The 8,266-nt window shown below is 27.2% G+C and overlaps 1 pseudogene; it reads left to right on the top strand.

The window, feature by feature from the left end:
* The first annotated feature begins 5,593 nt into the window (after positions 1–5,593).
* LOC149516167 (uncharacterized) lies at positions 5,594–7,592 on the top strand (annotated as a pseudogene).
* The last annotated feature ends 674 nt before the right edge of the window (positions 7,593–8,266 follow it).

Here is an 8,266-nt window from a genome sequence, read left to right as displayed (position 1 = left end):
TTAAAAAATAGTTCTCAAGAGATGACATTCTTTTCTCATTAATTTTAGATTCATTTAAATATCTCACTTGCATCATGTCACAATCATCTCTTTTTTTGTTTTTGTTTTTGTTTTTATTTTTGTTTTTGTTTTTTGCTTTATTTTTTGGCAACTCTAATGCATTTTTTGAACTTTGTAGTCAAATGAAGCCTAACAATCTTCCTTTTCATAATCCATTCGGATGTTTATCAATTAACATAGTCAAAAGGAGGATAACTTAGTGAAGGACTGAAAAGGATAAGAATGTTGCACAAATTAAAATACCGAACAACTTGAGAAAATATGAGAGTTTAGGATTTACAAAGGAATTTGGGTGATGAAGTGTTTGAAATAGCCTTGACATTTATTAAATCCAAAAAAGAAAAGCAACTTAAGAGATTTACAAATTAATTAACCATTTCATTGCTCATAACTTAAACGAAGATCAATAACTTTTAAGGCTCATCATGGTTAAGTAGGGTGAAGTTCTAAAACTTTTGTCATTAGGGATTCTTAAGATTTTTTTTTTTAATTTTTCAATTAAAAAGAATAAAATGTTCAAGAAAATGGCTCAGGATGCTCATTCTTAACAATGATCACCAAATTTCTTGCGATTTGTCATATACATGCAGGAAATTAGCCATAAAGAAACTTAAACAATCAACATTGAAAAAACCAAAACTTATTACAAACTTATTACAAACTTTTAAAATTTTCACACAATGAATCCAAAAAATAACCTGTTAAAGAATATTTTCATTGCTAAAAAAATTTTTAGGTTAAGGTGCCATTATTAATGAGACCTTCAATTTTCTCTTTCAACTGCCTGCATCTCTCAGTTGAGTATCGGATTGCCCTCATATGATAAGGTACTAAAGCTATTATCATAATTAAAGTACTAATGCTTTTACCATAATTATGCATAAAGATGACATACACATGGTATTTCAATTATGTATGTATGAATAAGCGAATAAATGTACTAAAGAGTATTTTCCGCATAACAATTATTAATAAAATAAATCTCATATTGAAAAATTTTGTCATATATCCATAAAAAGCCAAAAAACAAAATTCCAATGTTTGTTCCCATATAAATCTATCTCCTAATAAACTTCATAATTTGTTGATAATGGTCAGGTGCTTCATCCAAGAAATTAACAAATTATTGTCCATAACCTCTAATTGGTTGCACCTTTATCTTCAATTTTGTAACTCTTTCTTTCATTTCAGAAGCCTTATTAGCAGTCATGCAAATCTGATTAAATAAATGCTTCAAATGCTTCTATTTTGCCATATATGCATTTTTCAATTGTTTGTTACTATCAACATACATTTGCCATTTGCTGGTCAGGACACCGATTTGTGTTGTCTGTTAATTAACCATCTCTTGAAGCATTTGATTATGCCTTTGGGCTTTAACAAATGCTTTTTACCCTTCTTTCACCTTTGCTAGTAGTAGTTTATTTTCCTTTAGGAGTCGAGCAAGTTTAGGCGTGATTGATTAGTGCATTTTATCCAAATCAGCAAACAAAGTTTTCCATCGATCTGTCAGTTTATTAAGCAATTTTAAGTTATTTTCCATTTTCCTTTTCAACCTTCTATTTTATCGTTCCAATTCATCTCTTTCATCTTGGAGCTTTCTCTTAACAATCTCAACTTTTAGTAGGGATACCGTAGGGTTGGTTTCATAGAATGATCATATTTACACTCTTGAGGGATCACAATGTCCTTGGCTTTTCTAGCATGCCAAATAAAATACTCATAAGTGACATTATATGTAAGCCTCTTTTGGTTGACCCTAACAGTTTTCTTTTAAACTGTAGTGATCTCTTTTATCCTCTTGAGAGCTTCTCTATAGTGAATGAGAATTTTAACTAGTTAAAACTATGTACCATTGAAATATGCTGCTCATGTCCAAAGCATATTCAAACCATTATTGGAGCATAGCTGATAGTACCCTATAAGCCTAAAAGAGAAAACCAAGGTTGATTCCAACAACTGTACAGTGTAAGACTATGTCACATCCATGGTGCTTTCCATTCCATCTTTTGACTTGAAAGATTTTGTAAATATGAAATCCAATCTTCTTTTGATCTTGTCTTTAGCTATTTGCTATTGTAAAATTCCTTAATAAAAATGCTGAAAATAAGGTAAGGTTTGCAAAACTTATTCTCTATGCATTTAAAATGGCTTTTCATCTTGATGTAATACTATAAGGGAATAGATTTTTAGTGGCATTTTTTTTAATGTTTAGTGGCGTTTATAAACACCACTATACAATTTACGGTGTTTGCTAAAAACACAGCTAAAAGTGCCACCTATACCTATGTCAGGGAAAATAACGATGTTTGTGTCCAAAATGCCACAAACTTAGCGACATTTATGGATACAAATGTCACTAAATTAGTGGTCTTTTTTTACACAAATGTCCTTAAATTAAAAATTTTACTTTTTTGAATATTTACTACTATAATTAAATAAAAAATAGATAAATATTTTTAAATTCATAAAAATGAATCTAAATTCATAAACTGAATGTTATAAATATTTAAATATCTAAATACATAATTTGTTGCAGTATACATGTAACATAAAGTTTAATACATTAACATTCAAATTATTTTAATACATTAACTAAAAATTTAAAATATATGAAATTGATGACCACTTAGATTTGGAGCATTGCCATTTGATGAAACGTTTTTTCCACCACAATCACTAACTTGCTTAAGAATTTATTGAAAAAAGTAAAACAAGTTTTTGCACTTAATAATAAATTATTTCTAATATTAAAAAATATAAATAGTTACTAAATATAATACCTGAGTTGGTGGACCACCTAAATTGTTCTTTGAAAATTGTTGTTGCATAAAATTCATAAGAGTATTGAATCGATCATGCAACTGCTAATGTTTTTCATCCATTTTAGCACATTCTTTAGCTCTTTCTGCTTCCATTTATTGAATACGTTGTTGCATAGTTTGCAAACCCTCTCTTAATAGTGAGATTTCTTGCAAAGATTGATTTGCTGAGAACGTAAATTACTATGAGCTATTTCCATAAATGGTGTTGGACCCAATCCAAGACCTCAGACCTATCCATAAATTTTTTTTCCAACAACTTCTATGAAAATTTGATCCTTAATTCATGCATATTGATAGAATAATCAGATACTGCTTCAATCTCAATGGTCATTTTCTTTTTCGTTTTCTCCTATAAATTAATCAAATAAAGCTATTGAGTTTAATAATTAATTCATAATATATTTGAAATAGTAAATACTTACTTTCTATATAAAACAAATCCAAAAAATTATCACAATTTCTTATGTTTCGACATTCACATAAGATTTTTTTTTTATCATGTGGGTTAATCGAAAAAGTTTCACGCATTCAATTTTTTCACCCAACTCAATCTCCTATATAAAAAACACTATTATTGTTAAACACACATTAGCTATAACTTATTTATACTTATCAAGCGTGACAACAATGATATCAATCTCCTACATAAAAAATACTATTATTGTTAAACATACATCAATCATAACTTATTTATGCGTATCAAACATGACAATAATGATTGGACACATGTAATATCATGTAATAAGAGCTATCTAAACTGTTAAAATAGAATAATAATTGTAAATTTATATTTTTACCTTTAAACGTTACAAAAAGTCCTAAACAGACATAAATCTTAACTTATTCATATATATCAAACTGTGAAAACCAAGTTCAATCATTTAAATAAGTTTAATATCATGTATTTAAGTTACCTAAACTGTTAAAAAATAAATATAACTGTAAAATTACATTTTTACCCTTATTGGAATAATAAAGTCTAAAAAAGATATAAACGATACCTTTTTCACATATATCAATATTGGAAACTAAGTTCAATTATTTAAATAAGTTTAATATAATGTATTGAAGCTATCTAAATTGTAAAAACATAAAAATAACTACAAAATTATATTTTTGCCCTTTAATGGTGTAACAAAATCTTAAAAAGACATAAACAATAACATTTTCACACATATCAACTGTGAAAACCAAGTTCAATTATTTGAACAAGTTTAATATCATATATTGAAACTATCTAAACTATTAAAACAGAATAATAAACATAAATTTGCATGTTGGCCTTTTAACGGCATAAAAAAGTGCTAAATAGATATAAACAGTAACTTTTTCACACCTATCAATCATGAAAACCAAGTTCAATTATTCAAAAAAGTTTAATATAATGTATTTAAGCTATCTAAACTATTAAAACATAAATATACTACAATTTTATATTTTTCCCCTTTAATGGCGTAAAAAAGTCATAAAAAAACATACACGGTAACATTTTCACACATATAAACCATGAAAACTAAGTTCAATAATTTGAATAAGTTTAATATCATGTATTGAAGCTATCTAAACTATTAAAATAGAATAATAAATACAAATTTGCATTTTGACCTTTTAATGAATAAAAAAGTGCTAAACAAACATAACTAGTAACTTTTTCACACCTATCAATCATGGAAACCAAGTTTAATCATTCAAAAAAGTTTGATATCATATATTTAAGCTATCTAAATTGTTAAAACATAAATATAACTACAAATTTATATTTTTGCCCTTTAAATGTGTAACAAAGTTATTAAAAGATATGCACGATAACATTTTCACACATATCAGTCGTGGAAACCAAATTCAATCATTCGAACAAGTTTAATATCATGTATTGAAGTCATCTAAACTGTTAAAATAGAATAATAAACAAAAATTTGCGTTTTGGCCTTTTAACGACACAAAAAAATGCTAAATAGACATAAATAATAACTTTTTTCACACATATCAATCGTAAAAATCAAGTTCAATCATTTGAAAAAGTTTAATATCATTTATTTAAGCTAACTACAAATTTATATTTTTGACTTTTAACAGCATAACAAAGTCCTAAATAAAACATGTAATCATTAGATAATTATGAATTTTTTCATATCCAAGACCTAACTCCTTGATTATATTCTTTGAATCCTTACAAGATTCAGAGATTTTTGCAAAAGAAAATATTTCTTTCATAAACTCTAATAATAAAGTCAAAAAGCTTCATGTTTATCCACATAAGCATTTTAAGTGAAAAAGACACACATAGAAAGACAACCTTGAATTTTCATATCAATCATAAAGTTCTTCATTCATATCCTTAAGCAATTTATAAAATTTTAATGATTCTCTACTAGGTTGTTAGTCACTTACACCTATCCCATGTTTATTAAAATCATTCATTTCAACATTTGACTCATTAAATTCATCATTTCAAAGAGACGGATTATGAAAATGATGGTTATGAATGTTGAAAGAATCTCGTAATATGCCTTTTATGTCATCTTGTCTAATAGGATCATGTTGATGTTGGAGAACCTTTGAAGTTGAAAAAACTCTACTCGCTGGCTTTGATGGTATAGACTCTCCATAAAAATACCAATTAACATATCTCGAGATAAATCTAATATAAACTAAAGGTTCCAAAACAACTTCATGAATTTGCCAATAGATATTAACACACTTCAAACATGGGTATAATATTATATTATCTTTACTTGCATTATCAAATGCAAAATTAAGAAAAATTTTCACTCCTTCTTGATACTCTTAACTTAATCTTGACTTTTGTATCTAACTCTTATCCATTTTAGCACTTGCTACATTATCAAACCAAAATTATATAATTAATTATATGAAAACAAACTCTAACACACTTAATTAGACTAAATATTACACTTAAATTAGTAACAAACTTAGATATTCTAACAAGTTCCTTGAATTAATCAAATGTAATTATTTATTGAAAAGAGAAATACCTTCACAAATTCAAAACACTAGTGGTCAAAGACACGATTGATAAAAATATAGCAATTAATGATGAGTAAACTTTAATTTGAAACTGAAAAAAAAGAAAAAAAAAAGAAACATATTAGTATTTTTACAGATTAATATACAAATTAGAAAAAAATTGAAAAAAAATAGTTAAAGAAAAGTAAAAATTTTTTTGGCAAAAAAGCATTTGACAAATAGCTATTTAAAAAGCTTCTATCTTTACCATCCTTAATAATAGGGTGAAATGAACCACCTTAACAATATCTTTGAGTCATAGTTAAATTTTGTTCGACTCTTTGGACTGATTGAAATAGCTAATATTTAAATTATTAAGGAAGTTACATCATTAATTTTTCAAATATTTGATTATATATATTTAGTAAGGTTGTGTTTAAAGCATAAACCTTACAAAATGAGAATGCTAAGATTTTTATTTTCCTTTTAGTACATAAAAATGCTAAGAATTGAATTTATTAATATCTGATTAAAACATTGGTGCTTGATATATATATATATATAGTATATTACATATAGTAACACAATTTTTACTATGATATAAAAAAGAGTGAACTAACTATTCTTTTTTAGCATATAATGTTAAAAGTATTTCAAATAACAAATCAATTGGCTCATATATTATGTTATATATCTGCAATAAATCACTCACAACAAATAAGGCATGGAAGCAAAGATTGCTTCTCTTAATCAATTGTGAATTCATTTGATCACTTAGATAAGCACTCATATGAGCATTAATCTGATGTGCCTTTAATTGATGCTTACAAATAGTAATTGATAGTAATCGCTCATTAATCATTTTCGTACTTAAATATATTCTGATTCTAATAACTTACCATCTTCTAACTTCCTTTTCAAGGGATTGATATTTCTAGAGTATGCATTCTAATGTTGCATATAAATAAGCAGATCACTTTGTAATTTTTGCATTAACACAAAAGACAGTAATTGACAGTCCATTCAACTTGTAATTTGGAGACAACATGACAATTTTGCTTAGAATATATATTCAGCATCTAATTTTTCTAGTAGAAAACTAAAACTATCTCTAGTTATAGTGATCGGGTCATATAGTTGATAGAATAAATAAATTAACATTTTGTATGTTAGTTTGTGAAGCTACAGGTGAAAGTGATTGGAAAGGGAAATGGGCAGGATAATAAATAAATTAAGCTCCATAGGTTTGCTTCTATTGTGACTGAAGCAAAGGTGACAGAGTTTCTGGAGGAATATACAGGGAAAGGAAAGTAAGAGTTGGGCAATCCAAGAAAAAAGGCTTAAGAGCTCAAGCCAAAGTTCAATTTAAAGCCTTTGAAGATGTTGAAAGAATCTTACACTGATAGTTAACCAAGCTCTTTGGTACCATGTTCTTATTTGAAAGCCTGGACATTGAACTTTGACATTATCCCACAACCAAAGCCACAGTTCTTGCATAGCATAGATGATTTGATGTTGCATTTTAGTTGTCGAGTTTCAAAAGAAAAATTTTCTATCCTTTGGAAATAGGCTCATGTCTCCTTCAAGTTTGGTCAGAAATTAGACAAATTATACTTCTTTCTATCTTATAATTCTATAAACTACAAGCTTGAACTATTCAACAATAATGTTTGGCAAATTGTGTTATATTATCCACCTGATCAAACAAAGAAGAGAACCTATATAGAAAATAGAGCATGAAAGAACCCTAGATTTGCTACATTTAAGGAAGGATGAGGGAAAAAGTCTGACATAAAAAGAAATATGAGAAACAGAGACTTCTGTTTTTTGGTGTTATGGGGAATGACCTATTTTCTTCTTTTTTTCTTTTTTTTAATAAAAAATAGTAGTAATACAAAATGAAAATGATAGAACAGAGGATGAGATAGAAGGGGAGATAACCTCGAATTGATCCTTTTTTATAGAAACAAACCAAGCCTTTGCCTCAAGCTTTGCTAGTTCTTCAAGCTTTATAAGCTTTACAAGTTGTTCAAGCTCTGTTGAGAGAAAATTTACGTAGAGAGAAAATCCACAAAATAACAAGAAGACCAAGGCCGTAAATGAAAAAAAAATTCATCAAAAAATAAAAAGAATTAAGCTGAAAATGAAAGGAATTGATTGCAAAAAATATAGAACATGGTAGGAGAAACAAAGGAAATTGGTAAAAAAAGGGCTTTAAGAATTTAGGAGAATTTTTAGTGGCATTTTCTTTTTAAAAATGCCACTAAATACCCTATTTAATGGTAATTTCTTTTAGAAACACCACTAAAATACACTTAAAACACGAAGTTTTATGTTACTTAGAACAATTTGTCGATGTTTACTACAAAAACACCACTAAATTTATAAACATCCTAAAAATTAGTGGTGTTTGT

The sequence above is a fragment of the Durio zibethinus genome, chromosome 11 (assembly GCF_047325235.1).
Source record: "Durio zibethinus cultivar Kanyao isolate XHJ-2024 chromosome 11, ASM4732523v1, whole genome shotgun sequence".
NCBI classification, from domain to species: Eukaryota; Viridiplantae; Streptophyta; class Magnoliopsida; order Malvales; family Malvaceae; genus Durio; species Durio zibethinus.
The sequence above is the reverse complement of the archived record's forward strand: the minus strand, read 5'-3'. Positions and strand labels throughout refer to the sequence as shown.